Source organism: Microcaecilia unicolor, chromosome 1 (assembly GCF_901765095.1).
Source record: "Microcaecilia unicolor chromosome 1, aMicUni1.1, whole genome shotgun sequence".
NCBI lineage: Eukaryota > Metazoa > Chordata > Amphibia > Gymnophiona > Siphonopidae > Microcaecilia > Microcaecilia unicolor.
The window spans coordinates 364860770-364881778 of NC_044031.1; the positions used below are offsets into that span (position 1 = coordinate 364860770).

Here is a 21009-nt window from a genome sequence, read left to right on the forward strand (position 1 = left end):
GGAAAACCTTTGGGTGGGTGATGCAATACTACCCTGAAGGGAAGAATCTGGTATAGGAAGGATAGTGTATCAGAGCTTGAATCTCACTCCGTTGCGCTGAAGTTATGGTGACAACAAAAGTGTCTTCCAAGTCACAAATTTTAGAGGTGCAGAAGTCAACAGCTTAAACAGTGGCTGAAGCAATTGAGACAAGACTATATTAAGATCCCACATGAGAACTGGAGGTTGTAGTGGTGGTTGGAGATGCATTAGACCCTTTGAGAATCTGCTTCGTTAACGAGTGTGTAGAAATTGGCTTATAAAAGCCAGCATGAAAAGATACAGCCACCAGATGCATTCTCACTGATGAAGTTTTGAGACCACAATCTCAGAGAAGCAAAAGATATTGTAGAAGATCTATAGCTGAAAAAGTGAGAAGCACACCAAAGGGAAAAACACTTCCATTTTAAGGAGTAAGATTTCTGAGTAGATTGCTTATTAGCTGTGTTCTGGAATTTTCTGGTCTTTTCTTTTGGGTCTGCTTATTTCTGTTTGTGTTCCTGTGAGTTTCCACTGATAGTGGCAAGACAGGAATTTCTGGCTGACCACAAACTGACAAGATCATTGCCATGACATCCCAACCAACTGTCTTGTTACAAACAAACTGACAAGACCCCCATTGTCATGTCATCCCAACCGTTTGTTACTAAGCAGAGGTGTGGCAAGGACACTAGGGCCCTATCACAGGTCTCCTATGTACTTGCAGGATTGCTGATTGGGTGATATACGAGGTGGTCCTTTGTGATGGGAAGGGTATATAAGTAACTGCTCATCTAAAGAGACTCTGAAATGCTGCGGATGGCAGGAGAGTTTCATATTCTTGCCACAGCCTATTTCTGGGGGGGGGGGGGGGGGGTACTCTTCCCCCCCCCTTCGTAAAAACTAATTCTCTATAGCTAAGAATCTTCCTTTTATTCATTCTCTCTCTTCTGCGACCTTTGTATGAGGAATAAACTTTCCTTCCTCCTTTTTCTCTTCTTTATATAATTAGTCTGATTACTTATAATTACCAGAGGTACTGATGTTAGATTTTGCAAGTTTGTTACATAGTAACATAGTAGATGATGGCAGAAAAAGACCTGCACGGTCCATCCAGTCTGCCCAACAAGATAAACTCATATGTGCTACTTTTTGTGTATACCTTACCTTGATTTGTATCTGTCATTTTCGGGGCACAGACCGTAGAAGTCTGCCCAGCACAACTTGCAACTGATATCCGATGCTGTGCTGGTGGGTAAGTAAGAATAAAAGACATTTTTCTCTAATTCCTGTCCAATTTTTCCTGTAATATTTTGTAAGCTTCCTTCCGTAAACTATTGAAGACTCACCTGTTTGAAAAAACTTACGGAAAGAGCCAAAACACATAGAGTCCATACTCACTGTTCATCAATGCAACATACATCCACTTCTGATCCCTCATCCCGTAATCCAATCAATCATACATTTATTCACGGAACTATGTACACCATATGTCTTTGTGTCTAACACTGCCCTTTTAGCTTCCCATTGTCTCCTTCCAATGTTTCTATGTTGATGTCCCATTGTTATATTCCTAATGATATTCGAATGTCTCGCATAACTCTGTACAATGTAATCCATAACCAAGTTGTAACAAATGTATTTCCATTATTCATATCTTATTGTAAGCCACACTGAGCCCGCAAAAAGGTGGGAAAATGTGGGATACAAATGCAATAAATAAATAAATAAAGATGTTTAGAGAATAGCATGACCAAACGCGCAGCCTAGTACAGCTGCCTCAAGTGCCTCTTCAATGAGAGGGAAAGAGCTTGAGTTGAGCTGTTGAAGTCCCATGCTTTGAGATTTAAAGCTTTAAGGGTGAAGCAGGCAATCCTCCAGTTGTGAGAGTGCATGCCTAAAGGAAGGGGAACACTAATGGCCATGAATGAGAGCCACTGGTACCATGGTTGATGAGGTCAGTTTGGGGCTATGAGAATAATTCTGAATCCTGAGTTATCTTCCGTATGAACTTCAAGATGAGAAGAATAGGAGTAAAAACACAGAGAAGCATCCAGTGAGGCTGTTGGACGATGAAATTCTGGAGCAAAAAAGATGAAAAATTCTTCAAGTAGTTACAAGTGAAAGGGACCACTCATGTGGAATCAGAATCCTGCTCAGTTTGTCTGCTAGGGTGTTTTGTATTCCTGGAATTTAAATACCTTGAAGGAGAATGTATAGCTGAAGAGCTACCTTTCAAATCCAATATACCTTCTGGAAAAACAGGAAGGGAACCCATCTCTCCTTGTTTGTTTATATAAACATTGTGACTTGGTTATCTGTGCAGAGAAGAGCCTTATTTTTTTACCAGTTGTCAGAATGTGGAGATGGCTTAGATGATTCACCTAGAGTTCCAGAACACTGATATGCAACAATCTTCCCTGTAAAAACCATGTTTCCAAGTTTCTTTATTATTTGTTATACTGCCCATCAGGCTCCATCTGAGCAGTTTACACAAATTATAGGTGAAAGGAATTCCATTGGTATAAAAAAAGTTTTATTTTATACAATTTCACCAGGACTTTTTGCTCGAGGATCACGTGATGCACTGAGAGCAGCAGCAGGGGCTAGGCTGTGCTCCGGGGTTCCCACTCCGTTTATTGTACTTTAACATGCCTGAAATCTCCCGCGGCGATTAATTGGAAAGGTGACAGAGCTTTACTAATGTGCATGGAAGCCTACCTTGTCCCAATGCCCGTCGGATCTGCGAAAAGAAGTGCTAAAAGTGACAAAAACAAACAGCAGCCACTCGCTGCTGAATCCAAGATGGCGGACGCTAAGATCGAATCGGAACCAGAATTTTCTGACAAACAACTTGCACAGCTGACAGCAGCAGTCGGGGCAGCTCAGAATGCTAGATTTGAATCGCTAGCTGGGCAGCTGGAGAAACTGGAGGCGAGTATGGCAGACAACACAAAGCGCACGAGAGAGCTAGAACACCGTGTATCTGAGGTGGAAGATTCCTGGAACAAGCACTTGCCGGTGATCAAGGAGCTTAAAGAGAAAGTTCGAGCTCAGAATGCCAAGCTAGAAGATTTTGAGAGCAGAACCCGTCGATCAAATATCCGAATTATCGGTATTCCCGAGTCTACCCCTGAAAAGAACTTGGGGCCTCGGCTAGAAACGTGGCTGCAGCAAGAATTCGCGCTCTCAGACAGCCGTGGGGCCTTTTGTATCGAGAGAGCGCATCGCTTAGGCAGACTACAATCGGAACAATCAAGACCACGTGCAGTTATTGTGAAAATCCATAATTACATCCACAAAGAGGAAATTATGCAAGGTTTCCGAGCTAAAAGAGACACCTTACGTTATGATGGAGTTCCGGTTCTGATTTTTCCAGATTATCCTGCAAGCATCCAAGAAAAGCGTAAGCACTTTCATCCAGTGTGCTCCAAGTTGGTGGAAAAACAAATTCGCTTTACCTTGGCATATCCTGCAACCTTAAAGATTCAAATTGGAGGCAAATGGTCAAAGTTTGAGTCGTAGAAAGCAGCGCTGGAATTTATAAATCAGCAGCCTGAGAACTTGAACTCTCCGCCATGAAGGCCAGACAGCACGTGCCAGGTGAAGCTGGAAATAAGGCAGGAATACCATTATCAGAAGAATGGGACGTTAATAGAGTGGGGAGTAAACTGTTATAACTTGAATTTCCTATACTGTTATGTTTTGCAGCATGAATGTTTCTAGACGGAGGGGGACCCCTGCATCAGGGTGACCACCAGCGATGACAGTTCATTCATCGCTAAGTACAGAAGTTTGTTTGGGGTTTTGGGTCATAGGGGAGGGGGTTGGAGGGGAAGGGGAAGACAAGGGTTTTAGAGATAGGGGGGAATCTTGTGAGCAAATTCTTATCAGTGTTAGAGGGCTGGTTGATGCATTGGTTAAATCATCAAAAATGCTGTGTGGAATTGCAATAGAGTTCTGGGTGCGGGGGGAGGGCTGGGCCCCTGCAACCATTATTGTATGGTTACTGGTCTTTCTGCTCAGTGGGATCTTCATCATGTAACATAGTAACCTGGAATGTGGGGGGGGATTTCCTCCCCCATAAAACGGGCAAAGGTCCTTACTCATTTAAAGCGGCTCCACGCTGACATTGCCTGTCTCCAGGAAACCAGATTATCAGATGAAGAGCACAAAAAGTTGAGAAGAACGTGGGTGGGACAGGTGGACTATGTATCATCGGGAGGGAGAAGAGGGGGGTAGCCATTTTGTATCACAAACACAGTCTATTCTTCTGAAATTCTTTTGCGGGATACAGAGGGTAGATATTTGATGGTTAAGCTTAATATTCAGGGGAAAGAAATATATTTGTTATCGGTATATGCACCCACTCCCTCAGATCCAGTTTTCTTTCCTGGCCTGATGAGGGCTCTTCTCCCATACCGTGAAAAGGAGATAGTCTTGGCTGGGGACCTGAATGCAATAATGAATACAGAGGTAGACTGCACGGGGCAGAGGAGCCGGGGCCAGAGCAGGGACAGTGTCGGGGCATGCTGTCTTCCTTCGCGACTGCCCTTGGATTGATAGATACCTGGAGGACCCTTCACCCTGAGGGGAGGGACTTCACACACAGATCCCGTGCACATGGGTCATGGGCTCGACTTGACTATATCTTGGCATCGGCATCCTTGTTCCCGTGTGTCATAGCGACCGACATTGAGCAGGTGTTGGTCTCTGACCATGCCCCAGTGCGGCTCACGCTGGATGTCGGGACGGGGATCCCGATGGTGAAACACTGGAGGTTTCCGGGTTATTTGGTGAAAGACCCAGAGTTTGTCCTTTTCTTACAGCAAAAATGGGAGGAATTCTCCATGCATAATGCAGAACACAGATCTGACCCTGTCCTGTTCTGGTGCACTGCTAAAGCAGTCATGAGAGGGGAGGTGATCTCTTATGTGGCGACTAGAAAGAAAAAAGTAGCGGCCAGTATTCTTAATTTGACAAGACAATTGAGCAAGGCAAAACACGTGTTCATGGCATCCCCTACTCAAAGTCACAGGGACAGTTACGAAGCCTTGCAGGTCACAATTAATTCCTTGATACATGAGCACACTCAAAAACACCTTTTATATCACAAATTTAGGTTGCACAAATATGGGAACAAGCAAGGAGGTGTATTGGCCAGGATGGTGGGTCCCCGGACAGGGAATCGCACGATTGTAGCCTTAAAAGACGCCCAAGGGACCGTACATAATAAAACAATCCAGTTACTACGACTGTTGCAGAAACACTTTAGTGATGTGTATGCTCCTATGGCTCCGCCATCTAAGGAAGCGGTGCACCAGTTCCTGGATAAATCAGGGATGTCAAAGCTGGGGCCTGGGGCACGTGATTGTTTAGGGTCACCCCTGCAACCGAGGGAACTACAGCGGGCTATCAAAGATTTAAAAATGAACACGGCACCTGGTGCTGATGGTTTCTCCGGAGAATTCTATAAAGTCCTACAATTGTCCCTAGTGGCACCATTAATTGAGTACTATCAGACAGTAATAGATGATGGGGAATTCCCTCAAAATGAAAACACAGCTCTGATCACACTATTACTTAAACCGGGCAAGCAAGCGGATGATCCAGAGTCATACCGCCCCATTTCTCTTATCAATGTAGACATCAAACTTTTGGCAAAAGTTTTAGCTAACAGAATGTCAGCATACATACCAGAGTTAATTAGCACTGCCCAGGTGGGGTTTGTTCCCAAACGACACTCGGTTCTACATGTGCGACGAATTCTTCTTGCATTAGCTCAGTGCACTGGTCGAAGAGAACCTTGTATGGTGGTTATCTTAGATGCGGCCAAGGCCTTCGATCATGTGGATTGGAGCTATTTATTTCAGGTGCTGGAGTGGCTAGAATTCCTGGATGTTTTCATTCAGTCCGTTCGGGTACTATATAAAGGGTTGGGTGCGCAAATAGTGGTTAATGGGGGCAGGTCAGAATGGTTCCCGGTTTGCAGAGGAACGAGACAGGGATGTCCACTGTCACCATTTCTATTTAACATCTCCCTAGAGCCCTTGATCAGGACACTAAACGGGATAAAGGACATCAAAGGGGTGATTCTTGAGAGTGAAGAAGTGAAAACCTTGGCCTATGCGGATGACATCTTGCTGGTGCTGAGAGAACCACAAACTTCATTACAATATACTCTGAAAACCATAGAACACTACGGGAGACTTTCTGGGTTTTCATTAAACCTACAAAAATCCTGCGCACTGGCATTGGGTGACACACTACAGCAAACTTGGCAGGGACATTTCCCGCTGCGGTGGGTGGACAAGGCCCTTAAGTATTTAGGTATATTAATTCCCAGGGAACTGTCGACTCTATACCGAATTAATGTTGACCCTATGATAAAGAACAAAAACTGCAGTTGTGGCAGGCTCTTCCCCTTTCGCTGTGGGGGCGGGTCGCACTTTTTAACATGCTTATTGCGCCATGATGGCTTTATTTGTTCCAACAACTCCCACTGTTTTTGCGTGTGAAAGAGGAGAGGGCTTTAAATAGGCTCACACAGAACTTTCTCTGGCAGGGCAAGCGTCCAAGATTGCCTATGGAGGTGATCACCACCCCATGGGAACAGGGGGGAATGGGTCTGTTGAGTTTACGGAATCTTTCAATAGCATGTGAAATGCATCACATAAATGATTGGTTCCGGGGTACAACAGAATTTTCTAACACAGAGGCAGAGACAGCGGTATTCCCTGAGACTCACTTTAGCTATCTATTGCATACGGGATGCAGCTTACCGCCAAGAGCATTCCAAAGACATCCACTCTTGCACCCGATGAGAGCTACCTGGCGGTGGGTATGTCGGAGATACAAGTTTAGTGCAAAAGTCACACCACTGCTCCCCATTTGTAATAACCCAGATTTCCCTCCGGGGATAGGGGCTAGTGTTTTTGGTCAATGGAAAGACAAAGGAATTATCTACTTGTCTCACATAGTTACAGAAGAGGGACAGATTAAAACACTAGATGCGCTAATTGAAGAGTTTGGTATTTCTAGACCACAGTATTTCGCCTATGCTCAATTAAAACATTATGTGTCCTCCTTAACATGGACAGATCTCACGGAGGACGTGATCGATGTCCTTACAGAACAGTACTCTTTGGGGGCACAGGTCTCTGTTCCTTTACGATTTCACTTACAGCAATTAAAAGACACAACTCAAGAAATAGATTACATAAGGGTGACTAAAGCGTCGACTGCACAGTTACAACAGATACTGGACAGAGGTTCTTGGGTAGTATTTACAAAATGCACTTTTCGGTCCCTCAGGGTGAACGGTTATACAGATTTTTTATGAGAACCTACATGGCCCCTAAAAGAATAGCCAGAATAACTGAGTCTTGTGATGGGACATGCGCACGATGTGGAGGAGGGTCAGCCACATTTGGGCACATGTTCTGGCTCTGTCCCCTGGTGCAGGCCTTTTGGAGGGCCATCCTTTCCTCATTGCAGTCATAGTGGGAATGCTCTGTAGTATGTGAACCGCTGATATTATCTTTTAGTTACAAATTTACTGCGACACCACCTAAAAGCTTCAAGAGATATGTGCAGTGGACAATTTTATTTGGGATTACCACGATTTTGAAATCTTGGCGATCAGATCTCATGCCACCGCTAGCATGCTGGCGTGCGCAGATGATACATCAAATGCGGCTTGATAGGTGCCGGGTGAAATCACTGGACATCACAGATGGAGAGAGGTTCCGCATGGTATGGGAGCCATTGTGGCTAACCATGCCCTCAAGAGCACGAAGCTTTATTTTGAACATTTAAAAAGCTCACAAGTGGGTAGTGGGAAGGTGGGGGGGGGGGGGGGGGGGGAGATCTTTCCAGTTGGGGCAGTTGTAGGGGTGAATTTCTTGCATAACTTATTGCAACATTGCTGTATCGGTGCGAAAGTTTTTGCTTATACTTCTGTCCAATTTTGATGCAATTGTTCCCAATAAAATGACTTAACATGTTGGAAAGGGGGTTGGGGAGAAAATGCGAAATCTTGATGATGATCTAGCTGTATGATTTATATCCCGATTTATAACCATGGTTAGTTCTTTAAATTGTTAGGGGAGACATGCAGCGGTTTGTTTAACTTGTTGATCACCAATAAAAATTATTGAAACATACAATTTCACCAGAAATTCACTTAATATAACAGGCGTTATAATATTTTTAAACTTTTAACTTGCAGTGCTCAGTAATGCTGTAGTGCCTTTACCATAAAATGAATATGGAGTCAGTACTCAGGTGCCAAACATCACAGCACTATCCCTTCCTCCCTTCCTTTTCTTATCACATGCTATTATGATAGTGCAGCTCTTATTAAAAGTAGATGTTTTTCACTTATCTTTGCTGGTTTGAGGACTGAGTCCTTTCCATATTACCCGTGTCTTAGTGCATCGTGATTTAAAAAACCCTTAAATATCTTCTTTATTCCCAACGTGGGGCCACATTTCACTCTCAGAGCTTTTTCAAGGGAATGTTATATCCAATCTGTTAGATAAACGGGAGAGATCTCATTGCTCGCTCCTTCCTGTAGTGAAGTGGGACACAAGATGAAGCTAGAATATGGCAGATTTAAAACAAATAGGAGAAAGTTTTTCTTTACTCAGCGTGTAGTTCGACTCTGGAACTCGTTGCTGGAGAATGTAGTGACAGCAGCTGGCCTTACGGAATTTAAAGGGGGTTTGGACAGATTCCTGAGGGAAAAGTCCATTGAACATTATTAATTTTTTTTTTTTTTTTTTGGGGGGGGGGGGGGGGGGGTGCCGGGTTCTTGAAGCCTGGATTGGCCACTGTTGGAGACAGGATGCTTTCCCAGTATGGCGGTGCTTATGTACTTATGTAAATATTATAACACCTGTTCTATTAAGTGAATTTCTGGTGAAATTGTATAAACTGACTTAATTACCAACACCAGGTTATAGATATTGGATCCCTAATTGATTCAGTAATAAAAATGTTTTAGACAGAGATAAGAGAAGGGGTGGTTACAATCAAAGTGGTTTATGTATTATATACAGGTACTTATTTTGCACTTGGGGCAATGGAGGGTTAAAGTGACTTGCCCAGAGTCACAAGGAGCTGCAGTAGGAACTGAACTCAGTTCCCCTGGTTCTCATTAGAGAAGCACGTTCCAAGCTCTCCATCTGCACCCAGTCTGACAAGGCAGTGGACCAGATATATCTTTAAATAGGAAGACCTTTATATCAGCTTTAAATTTATTCAAGGAGTCATGAAGTCTTATGTGGCTGGGAAGAGCATTCCAAAGACTACGGGCTATAACGTTAAATATTTTGTATCTGCTGTAGTCATATTTTGTCTAAATTGTCTATTGTTTATGTTTGATTTATTCTTACTGTACATTGCCAGAGTGAATTCTTTCAAAAAGGCAGTAATCCTAATAAATAAATGAGGGTGGGTGTGGTGGTTACAGTAAAGGGCATACATTCTAATGGGGTTAGAGAATTGAACAATGTAACCTGAATATTTAAATGTGAAGAGTAGAGCATGTCTAAGCCACCTCCTCTCTTGATATATGAAATGTGTAGGAGAAGTTGGGGGAGGGGGGCTTGGGTCAAATAGACTTCATCCCCTTTGGATAACAAGGTCTCTACCCAGTATAAAGTAAGTAATTTGTGGACTATAAATATGTCTCTAATAAGAAGCCGCTTCCCACACATTGAGCAAACATTCAAGAGCAACATTAAGAGTGGACTGTTTAGGAGGACGTGGTGGATAGAGTGAGAGAGTAGTAATAGGTATGGGTGCTATGTATCTTACCTGGGGATGCTTTTTTAGAGGTAGATGACGTCTAGGGCTCCATTGAACCTGAACTGGTGATGGAGACATGTTGAATGATGAAGCAAGAACAAAAAAGAAGGGATGGGCAGGCAGTATTTTGAATGATAGTAAAAAGGGTTGTTTATTTACACCTTATATTTGTGTAAACAAAGAAACTGACACCTGTTATAAAAAGAATAATCAAAATATTTTTATTTTTTCAACTGTCCTCCGTCGGACAGAGGCAGCGTGGGAACACCACCCTGGAAGCAAAGTCTGTTTACATAAGATATTTTTAGCAATAATACAGAGATATATTTGCTTAGCAGTAATACAGAGATATATGCTTGCTCCGCTTTGCTCTTGCTTTGCTTAAGATACCTATCTTCTCCTCAGTTTAAATACACTTACATTCATACTGCACCCAATGTGTGCACGTCAGCAACCCCTTCCTTTGAAGCTTGTTCTCACATACATTCCTTATCTACAAATGTCTGCAAGCAACATTCCTTGTACCCCAGCACAGACTGTCTCTGCTTTGCACCAGGCTGCTCAGCTCAAGGTTAATTCTATGACTCCCTCATTGTTCTCACAGGTTTGTGACTCATAGGTCCTTTGCCTTAATACTTGCACTTCACTGACCACAGGAACTTTATACTGTTCAACAGTTTCTCATTATATTTATGCAGCATGTTCATTATAATTAACAGGGTGCACACTCAGGAGCGTACAAAGGATGATGACCTTCTCCTTTTGTGCGCACCGACATAGCTACCAGTGACATGCCCTAAGTTCGACAGCGAGGAAGATGTGCTCCCTAACTTTTGGGTGAGGCTTCTGTTGTGAGGTTTACATATAGATCTAGTGATCTGAAAGGAGCTCCCATCAGAAACTCAAAAAGAGTCAACCACCACCTCAATCCTTTTCTGATCTGAAGAGAATACTCTGTAATCTGAGTGAATTGATTCCATTAAGCCTTGAGGCCCCATTATATGGGTCTTATGCAGAGTTTGGCAGTCAGAAGGACTGCAGAAGAAACTGTCATGTGTCTGAGGAGTTTGAGAAGTATGTTTGTTGAGCAATGAGTGGCCAGGAGAAGCTGAGAGGAAAGTTGCTGGATAGCGTTGCAACAATCCCAAGGAAAGCCTTTGCATAAACTGTATCTAGTTCTGCACCTATGAATTGCACAATCTGAGATGGTTTGATTTCTTTTTATTGCAAACAAATCCCAGAAAAGAAATATGTCATGGTGAGTTGAAGGGAGCTGAATGATCTCTGCTTCGATGGTGCAGAAATGAGCCATTTGTCTAAGTAGGGAAAGACAAAGGTCCCTTTCCTCCTCAGATAGGCTGCAACCACTGCTAAGCAATTCATGAATTCTCTGGATGCCAAGGAAAGATGAATGGTAATACCTTGTATTGGAAGCAATTGTTCTGAAAGGTAAAGTGTAGGTAATTCCAATGATGTGGATATGACCTTATGCTTGCATAAAAAAGGTCATCATTTGGATTTAATAGCTTTTTGTAGACACCCTTCTCAGAATCTTTTGTTGGAAAGTATTAATTGATGTGTTGTATGGTCAGACCACTTTCTGCTAGATTTTGTTATTTAATGGAAAGATAAAGGGACGAAGTCTACTCAATCATTACACACTTATTGGAAAATGGATAATTCCACTCTTTCCCCATTAGAAAACTGGGATAATATTTGTGCTAATATCTTAGACAGATTAGCCCCATTAAAACCAAAACTAGAAGAAAAAGATTAATCCTTGGTTTGATGATGTTCTACAGCAAAAACATCTTTGCAGGTGCCTAGAAAGAGCTTGGCAAAAGGATAAACTTTTGGATTCTAGACTGAAGTGGAAGAGCAAGTTAACAAAATACAAATCACTTCTAAAGAACAAAGGAAAAGCAATTATTCTAAAGAAATTGGAGATACTGTTATTAATTCTAGAAAATTGTTGAACTTGGTGAATTTGTACACACATCCAAAAGATATCTTACAACCTCCTGTTCTTAGTATACTATCTGCTACTGAATTAGCTGATTTTTTTTTTCAGGAAAAAGGTCCATAAATTTCATCAAGATTTAATTAAGGAATCTTTTCAACTGGTAATAAGGGTTTACCATCAGATAAAATCTGGGAAGCCTTCAGGTCACCTACTATAAATGAGATCAGTATTTTGCTTAATAAATACAACTCAGTCTATTTAGCTTTAGAATTGTTGTCCCGACTATTTGATGAAGGCTGCTCCTCTCTCTTTTCTGGAAAGTCTCAGAGTTTGGATCTCTGATGTTTCATTTTGTGGAAATTTTCCTTTATCCAGAGGCAGAATAATTTTGACATCTATCCCAAAAAATTAGAAATTAGGGTTAAAAGATGTTACAAATTTTAGACTTGTTACATCTATTCCACTTTTTAATGTTTTAATGAGCTCCATGGGTCTTTATTTGAGTCAGACTGGTTTTAAATCATTTAATTATGGTATTATTACTAGTTTCACAGTCTGTGAGAGAGAGAATGTGTGTGAGACACAGACTCTCTGTGAGACTGAGTGTATGAGACCAAGAGTGTGTGAGTGACTGTGTGACACAGAGAGTGAATGTGATAGAGTGTGAGACAGAGTGTGTGAGACTGTGAGAGAGAAAGAGAGAGAGTGTGTGTGACAGAGATACCTTCCCCCCCCCTCTCTGGTGTCAGGCCCCCCCTCCCTCCCTCTCTCTGGTGTGGAGGAGGGGGCTTGTGAAAGATAATGTGTGGCACTGAGCTACATTGTGTGTGTCTGTGTCACAGAGTCAGTTTGTGTGTGTGTGTGTGTGTGTGTGTGTGTGAGTGAGTGAGTGTGAGTGGGTTGTATTTGGAGGTTGGTGGTGTGTGTCTGTGGTTTAGTGTTAAATGTTGGTTTTGGGGGAAGGGGGTTTGGGGGATGTGCCGTGTTGGCAAAGTGGGATGAAGTGGTGTGTGGCTTTGAGGGTGGTTATTGTTGCAGGGATGACAGAGTGAGAGAGAGTGAGAGATTGAGTGTGCATCTATCCTTGTGCATCTTTTGTTGTTTTTTTTTTTTGGGGGGGGGGGGGTGTCTGAAAGGTCATGTGTGTCACTGAGGTACATTGTGTGTGTCTGTGTCACAGAGTCAGTGTGTGTGTGTAAGTGAGTGAGGGTGGAGTGTATTTGTAGGTTGGTGGTGAGTGTGTGTTTTTGTGATATATTTTTTTCTTTTTTTGTAGGGGGGGGGGGGGTTGGGGGTGTGCCGTGGTGGCAAAGTGGGATGAAGTGGTTTGTGGCTTTAATTGTGGTTTTTGTTGCAGGGATGATTTAGAGTGAGAGAGAGAGATTGAGTATGCATGTGTCCTTGTGCATGTTCTTTGGTTTTGTTGGGGAGGGGGGCTTCTGAAAGATCATGTGTGTCACTGAGCTACATTGTGTGTGTCTGTGTCACACAGTTTATTTGTGTGTGTGTAAGTGATTGAGGTGGGGTGTATTTGGAGGTTGGTGGTGAGTGCGTGTTTGTGATTTTTTTGTGTAAAAAAAAAATTTTTTTTTTGGGGGGGGGGGGGCGGTTGGGGGATGTGCCGTGCTGGCAAAGTGGGATGGAGTGGTGTGTGGCTTTGAGGGTGGTTATTGCTGCAGGGATGATACAGAGAGAGAGAGAGAGAGAGAGAGAGATTGAGTGTGCATGTATCCTTGTGCATCTTCTGTGGTTTTGTGGGGGAGGGGTGCTTCTGAAAGATCATGTGTGTCACTGAGCTGCATTGTGTGTGCCTGTGTCACAGAAGTTTGTGGGTGTCTGTGTGAGTGAGTGAGGGTGGGGTGAGTGAGTGAGGGTGGGGTGTGTGTGGAGGTTGTTGGTGAGTGTCTGTTTTTTTGTGTTAGTTTTGAGGGTTTTTTTTGGTGGGGGGGGGGCGTTGGGGGATGTGCCTTGCTGGCAAAGTGGGATGGATTGGTGTGTGGCTTTGAGAGTGGTTATTGTTGCTGCAGGGTGTTAGCAGTGGAATGTGTTTCTGTTGTATTGTGCGTGTGTGGTTTTGTCTGTTGGGGGGGTTGGGGGGTGGTCTTTGGGTTGGTGAAATGTGAGGGTGGTTGTAGGGGGGTCACCTTTGCTGAGGGGTGGAGTGGGTTGTCCGTGTTTTTGCTGTGTTTTTTTTTTTTTTGTGCTGTCAAAGGAGTATGATTTGTTTTTGAACTTAGAGGGTTTTGTTTTGGTTTTGGAGTTGGTTTTGGGTGTTTTCTTTTTGGGGGGTGGAGGGGGGATATATTGTGTGTGTGTGTTTGTGTCTGTCAGTGACGGGGGGGGGGGGGGGTCCGTGGGTGTGCGAAATGTGGGGGTGTTTGGAGTGGAGTCTGCGTTAGTTGAGGGGTGGAGTGGCTTGTGTTCTTGATTTTGCTGGGGTTTTCTTTTTTCGTAACTCCATCGATGGAGCTTGCCTGCAAGTGTGAGGTAGGGTGTTACGGAGGGACGACGTCGACCCGTGAGGGCGGGGGGAGAGGGTGGGGTCCTCTATGGCCGGAGGTGTGTCGTGACGGGAGAGAGGAAATTATGTTTTCGCCGATTTGGTAAGGACTGTTTTGGTGGGGGAGGTCCAGAGACTGATATTAGATGGTGGGTGACTGTGTCCGAAATCGGATGACGGTGTCTGTTGCCGGGGGACGTGGTCCAGTGCCATTTCTGGAGGTGCGAGTGTCAGAGCACCGGGGGGGGGGGGGGGGGTGTTTGAGTGTGTTTGTGAGGGGGGGCTGTTTTCCAGTGTGTTTGTGAGTTGTCCTGTGCTTTACCGGCGCAGCACTATACTTCTCGGCGGTTGTGTGCCTTTGACGTTGGGGCACGCTGTTTGGGGCGTGTTGCTTAGTGGTGGTTGGTTATTGTTGATGGTGACGTACCAGGAAGTTCCGACGTCATTTCATCAGACGGAGAGCACAAATGACTCAAGGTTTATGTCCACACAGTCAGCTTCAGAACGTTGGAGGTGGGTTTTATTACATAGGATGCTACACTGTATATGTTGAACTTACAAGGATTTCCAACTGCTGGTAGATCTGGGGTTTCTAGGAATCCTTTATTGTTACAATATCCAAGCCTAAAGAATATTCATTTAAAGTCAGTATTCTATGCTACCTTTTCATTTTTTGCAGCTCGAGTAAGAATTTTAACTTACTATAGTCAGTTTATGAAGTTTTTACAAACATTTCTATTTAAGAAATTTTTTATATTAATTGATGCATGGAATTTATTGTAAATTGTAATTCTCCCGAAATTGTCTGGACTTCTAGATTCTGTAATCCATGTAGAACCTGAAGGTTATTGAGGACTATAATAATAAACTGTAAAATGTTTGGAGGGTGTTGAAAGCAATTAAGCAATCACCTCAACACAACCCCCCCCCCCCCATCCTGAGGAGCGGAACCATGCTACAATACAATTATGTCTATGCTGTGTGTGATTAAAGCAGCAATCCAGAGATCAGGTGGGTGGCAAGTGCCTGGTGTTTTTTCCATCTGCATTATACTAATGGCTAGAGGGTTGTAGGGAAAAGAAATGTAGGGAGGTGACAGGACCTTGATGTTTCAAGGTAGGAAGAAACAAAGACAGAACTGAAAAAGAAACTGGTTCCTGAGAATGTGCCCTTTTCCTAAGGGCCATGACCCCTTACTTTGTGTAAGTGAGATAAGAAGTCCCAGTAAGAATGTGCCTAATTAGGAACTAGGAAATGTAACTTTTATGTGCCTTCTCAATCATGTAATAAAAAAAAAATGATATATTATTCCAGAACCAGCTTGTTTGTACTCTGCGCTAAGAAAACTGTATAAAAGTCTCCTGTCAGGAAGGGGCAGGAGGTCACTGAAAGCCTTGCATTGTTAATCTCCAATAACTGTGTGATAGGTGTCCCTTCCGCTGGCTTTTTTCCTTTTGCTTGTGTTTCCAAATTACCCTGCTTTATTTTGCTGCAAATACTTTATTTTTCTAATCTTGTTAAGAATAAACATTACTAACGTGATAACATTCTTTTGTTTGTAGCTTTTTTTTGTGATTTGCCAGGCCGGTAATGCCAAGAAATACAGCCGGGTAATGTATGAGGAGAACCAGAGACTGGTCCCATTTGGGAAGTTCTAGTTTTGATCTGACTCGTACAAGGGTCAAAGAAGCTATCCAACTGGAGTGATAATATGCTCAGGAGAGAATGCACTGTGAATTTCTCTCTCTTGAGAACTGAAAACTATGAGATTGGCAAACATAGGGTTGGGTATGATTGGTATCTTTTCCAGTACGTACTCAGAAAAATAAGGCTTCCTAGAATAACTGTAGGTAGATCATCTATAGAATGTGGAACTATCCAAAAATGGAATCGTGAACTCTTTAATGGTGAAAACATTATCTTTAACTTGAGAGACTACATCTTGTACTTTGTCTCCAAACAGACTGTCACCTTGATAAGGTGCACCTACAAGGCAATTTTGAAGATCTGTGTGTAATTCGGATGTTGAGCCAAGCAACCCTTGTGGCTGCAATAGAAACAGCTGCAACCAAAGTAGTGTCATAAATGAGTCCCTGAGAACAAAAGCAGGCCAAGTCCACTTTGTAACAATGGGCGTTAATGTTTGTGGGTTTATATGTATTGTATTGGGATGAGATGATGAGACAGTGTGTTTTTTCTGTATTGAGTTTTAATTGGAATGCATTTGCCCATGAATTCATGATGTTTAGGCTTAAAAGATGTTTTACTCCATGTGGAAACTGAAAAGAATAAAACCATTCTTTCCAAGGTCCGTATTCCGCAGCCTAGTGCAATCACTTGTACTTAGCCACCTGGACTATTGCAACTCACTATACCAGTGATGGGCAACCTTTTGAGCTTGGTGTGTCAAAATTCGCCAAAAAACCGAGCATAACTCGGGTGGTGTGTCACTTCGATAAAAAAACCCATAATTTCACGAAACTTATAGTTTAAATAACAAAAATGTATAATTGTAATATATAACTGTATTTAATAAACCAAAAACTAATTATTTAACTTACCTGCTTAGTGACTTCTTTGTTCATCTGTCAATCGGTTTCTTTTGTTGGTCTTGGTATTATTTAACTTGTGTGGGGTGCCGTGAACTAAGATAAGTGAGGGGGAGGGGGAATTCTTTAACTAATCTGCCTATTAGTGACTTTTTTGTTGCTGAATTTCATTGGCTAAATCTTCAATTGAAGGTTGGTATTTTGTACTCTTCAAGCCCAAGCATGCGCTACTAACTTCATCTTTCAATCTGTTTCTTTTGTTGGTTTTGATATTATTTAACACTGAGAATAAGGTTTCACAAAAGTACGTAGAGGGAAAAATTGTGAGTAAAGCCATTGCTATATTTTTCAGGGTGCTAAAAGTGTCTGGTAATCGGATCCAGGCACTCCAAATTTCCTGGTAACTCAGATATTCTCTTAATAATTGCATCTTTATTCTGCATATCGTGAAATAGAACTGGTGCACATCTTAGGAGAGTTTCTTTAATAAATTCTCCCTCACTGAGTGCTTTTCCATGCTGAGCTATGGAGTGAGCAATGCTCAAACTTGCAGATGTTAAATTTGTAGAACCTTTTACAAATGTAAGGATGGAATTAGATTGGCTCTTATAAAAGTGTAGCTGCCTGGAAATGTATTCCTTCCTTTCATCCTCACTTTTTTTCAGGAGCTGGGAATGATTAGTTTCAAAATGTCTATTTATATTCCACGTTCTGCTTACTACCGTTTCAGTACATAGAACGCAAAATGATCTGCCATTTTTTTCTATAATGCCATACATCTCGGTCCATGTCTCTTGAAAGGGTCGGCAACTGCTACTACCACTTCCTTTACTTAACCTTGTTTTTTTTATTTTTTGGGTTCTCCATCAGGGGGGCAGTGACAGAAGATAGAATTATAGATAGCCTGTTAGCCCTGCAGGCAATTAGGGGTTAACTAGCCTAACTGACCACCTTATGTAAATTAAGATGGCTGCCGCTATTTCTAATGGCGGGAAACGGCACCCATAGCACATGCCCTTGTCTCTCCCAGCCTCCCCCTCACCTATCTCAGTAATGATGGTCAATTAGAAATCCACGACACCCCAGAACAGTAGATTGGATGATGGTTGCTGTGGTTATGTGGTTGCTGGTAATGGCGATCACAGGGCCCTCAGAGATGCGTCCCCCACGGCATTCCACTGCTCTCTGCTCCGCCGGCCGGAAGTGAGGTCAAACGGCCGTGCAGGAGCCGGGGCAGAGGGAGCAGCAGGGAGGGAACGAGCGGAGGACTCGGAGGGAGCCAATAGGAGCGCACACGGGTAAACATGCACCGGGGGGGGGGGGGGGAGGTCGCGCTGCACCTTGGGGGGGGCACATCGGCGATCCGCCCGGGGTGTCAGCAAGGAACGCCGCTGCTTCTCTGTATGCGGCCACATGCGGCTGCGTGTCATCGAAAATGGCTACGCGTGTCATCAGGGCACTATACGCAGGCTGCAAAGAACAAATACTGAGGAAACTTCAAACAGCCCAGAATACAGCAGCCAGACTCATTTTCGGAAAACCAAAATACGAAAGCGCAAAACCCTTGCGTGATAAACTACATTGGCTCCCACTCAAGGAACGTATCACCTTTAAGGTATGCACCTTGGTCCACAAAATCATCCACGGTGAAGCCCCTGCATACATGTCTGACTTAATAGACCTGCCACCCAGAAACGCTAAAAGATCATCCAGAACCTTCCTCAATCTCCACTTCCCTAATTGCAAAGGCATAAAATACAAAGTATTGCATGCATCAACCTTCTCTTATATGAGCACGCAGTTCTGGAATACACTACCACGCAACCTGAAAATGATCTACGAATTAACCGACTTCCGCAAACAACTGAAGACTCATCTCTTCGAGAAAATTTATTGTAAGGATCAAAACGCATGAAGTCCATACATACTAATAGAAATGCATCAATACACTCCCTTCTGAACTACTCTCACCCCGCATTATCACCACACTTCAAACTCCAACCACAGATACAATGTTATACCCTATGTTCTCTTGTAATTGTTCTATCGCCTATCGTTTCCCCACTGTAACTTCACATGGTTTCCATGCCCTCACGATTTTTGACTTGACTTTGTCTTCCCATAACTCCTCACAATGTAACCCATAATCGTATTGTAACAATGTATTTCCATCCTTCACAAGGTACTGTAAGCCACACTGAGCCCACAAATAGGTGGGAAAATGTGGGATACAAATGCAATAAATAAAATAAAAATAAACTTGTGTCTAGTTGTGTCTACGTGAAGTTCTTGTTTGTAAGGGCACTATTTCATCTAGTATGTGTCTGCATCTTTTGTCCCATTCTGAGAGGTAATATATAGATTCCGTTTGTGCTGTCCAATCGTTGTTGTGTATCTGTTGCCAGAAAGTATCCGGGTCTATTTGGCCTCTCGTGGTATAAGTTGTGTGTTCTCGTGTGTAGAGAGATCCCCTTTTTCGCCATTTTAGGGATAGGTTTAGTTTGTAATGGTCAGTCCACGGTGTTTCTGTCCATCTAGTTTGTGTTATGGTTAGGTTCTTATCAGTGGACAGTTTGTATGAGATGAGGTCAAGTGTGTGACCCTTCACATGGGTTGTTTGCATGTGTGGCCATATAAGGTCACACAGATGAAGGAAGTCCTTGCAATCTCGTGCGTTGTTAAAGTTTGGGTCTTCAAGGTGAAGGTTAATGTCTCCTAATACTAGTGTATTGGAGTTAGATACACATATATTTGAAACGAAGTCCATGAAGTCCGCCTGGCTGTCGTTCCAGTTACATGGTGGTCTGTAGAATAGAACGCAGTTTAGGTGGTCGAGCAGGGTTTTATGATGGATTCTGATTGAGGCTATTTCGAGGTGGGTTGTTATAGATTCCGCAGTGGTTTCAATTGTGAGGTGAGATCGGTATATGATTGTTATGCCCCCACCTCTTTTTTTCTTTTCTGGTCCAGTGGGTGATTTTGTATCCTGGAGGACATAGGTTTAAGATGATAGAATCCTTCTGATCATGGATCCAGGTTTCAGTGATGAAAAGTAGATCATGTTTCTCTGACGTGATCCAGTCTGTTATTATTGTTGTTTTGTTTACTACAGATCTGGCGTTGACGTAGCCTATTTGAATTTTTTGGTATGGGTCTTCTACGTTCAGTGTTATGTGGACTTTTGTAAGTTGTCGTTTCTTGGTTTGTGTGGATTTTTTCTAATCCTTCTTTTCAATTTGTTGAGATTGTATGCTTGCTGGTTCTTTTCCTTTGTTTTGGTTTATGTCAGTTTGGTGTGATGTGGTGTGTCTGGTCAGTATTCGGTTATTGATTAGTCTGGGTATATTGTTGGTTTCCGCGAGTGGGGTGGTCATTGTTAGGTGGATCAGGGATAAGGAGTAGATTGCAAGGCGCAGTTTGGTGGTGTTCATTATGGTATCATTTCAGTAGTTTTTAGAAGAAAATTATTGCTATATTCAACGTTGGCGATTATTCTCCTGGACCCTCGTATTTACATACCAATCTTGACCTCCTTAAAAGTTGCGAGGCCTCCGTCGTGCAGCGGTAACATTATGTCAGAGGGGCATGACTTAGTAGGATCTAGCGTTATTGGCTAATTAACTTGGGCTGAGCAGTGTGTGGGATGGGTTTGTAATCCGCATCAATCCCCAATTGCTCAGTTTCTCTCCAATATTTACACAATTATCTTAGTTTTTAGTTTCTCCTCTACTTAGTTTTTAGTTTCTCCAGTGTTATCACAATTATCTTAATTTATAGTATCAGTTCTTACACATAACTAATTATTCATTATCGTAGGTACTTATCTCAGTTTCTCCATCCAGGCTGCATGTAAAGACGGTTCAGGAGACATTTCATCACCAGTGTTGATTCGCCTCTCATTCGTTGCTGTTCAAGGTTCATTCCGGTTCCTTTTCGCTGGCGAACGTGTGCTACTCTCGTCCAGCAGTCACCGTGTGCGATGCAGGGCAATGCCAGCAGACCACGAGTTGCTCCCGGCCTCGTGTTGCTTGCGTCGCACTCCAGTGATTGCCTCCGATGCCTGTCCCTCTGTGCTGCTCCTCGCATCCGCTCCCCTCCGTCTCTGCTGCTCCCTGTGGGTGGCTCTCCACTCCCCCCCCTCCGACCGACCAGCGCTCCATGCAGTG

The 21009-nt window shown here is 43.1% G+C and overlaps 1 protein-coding gene across 1 annotated transcript in view; it reads right to left on the bottom strand.

Moving 5' to 3' along the window:
- The window catches only part of CLPTM1L (CLPTM1 like), a 346065-nt gene that overhangs the window by 78769 nt on the left and 246287 nt on the right, over positions 1-21009 (bottom strand). The window lies entirely within an intron of this gene.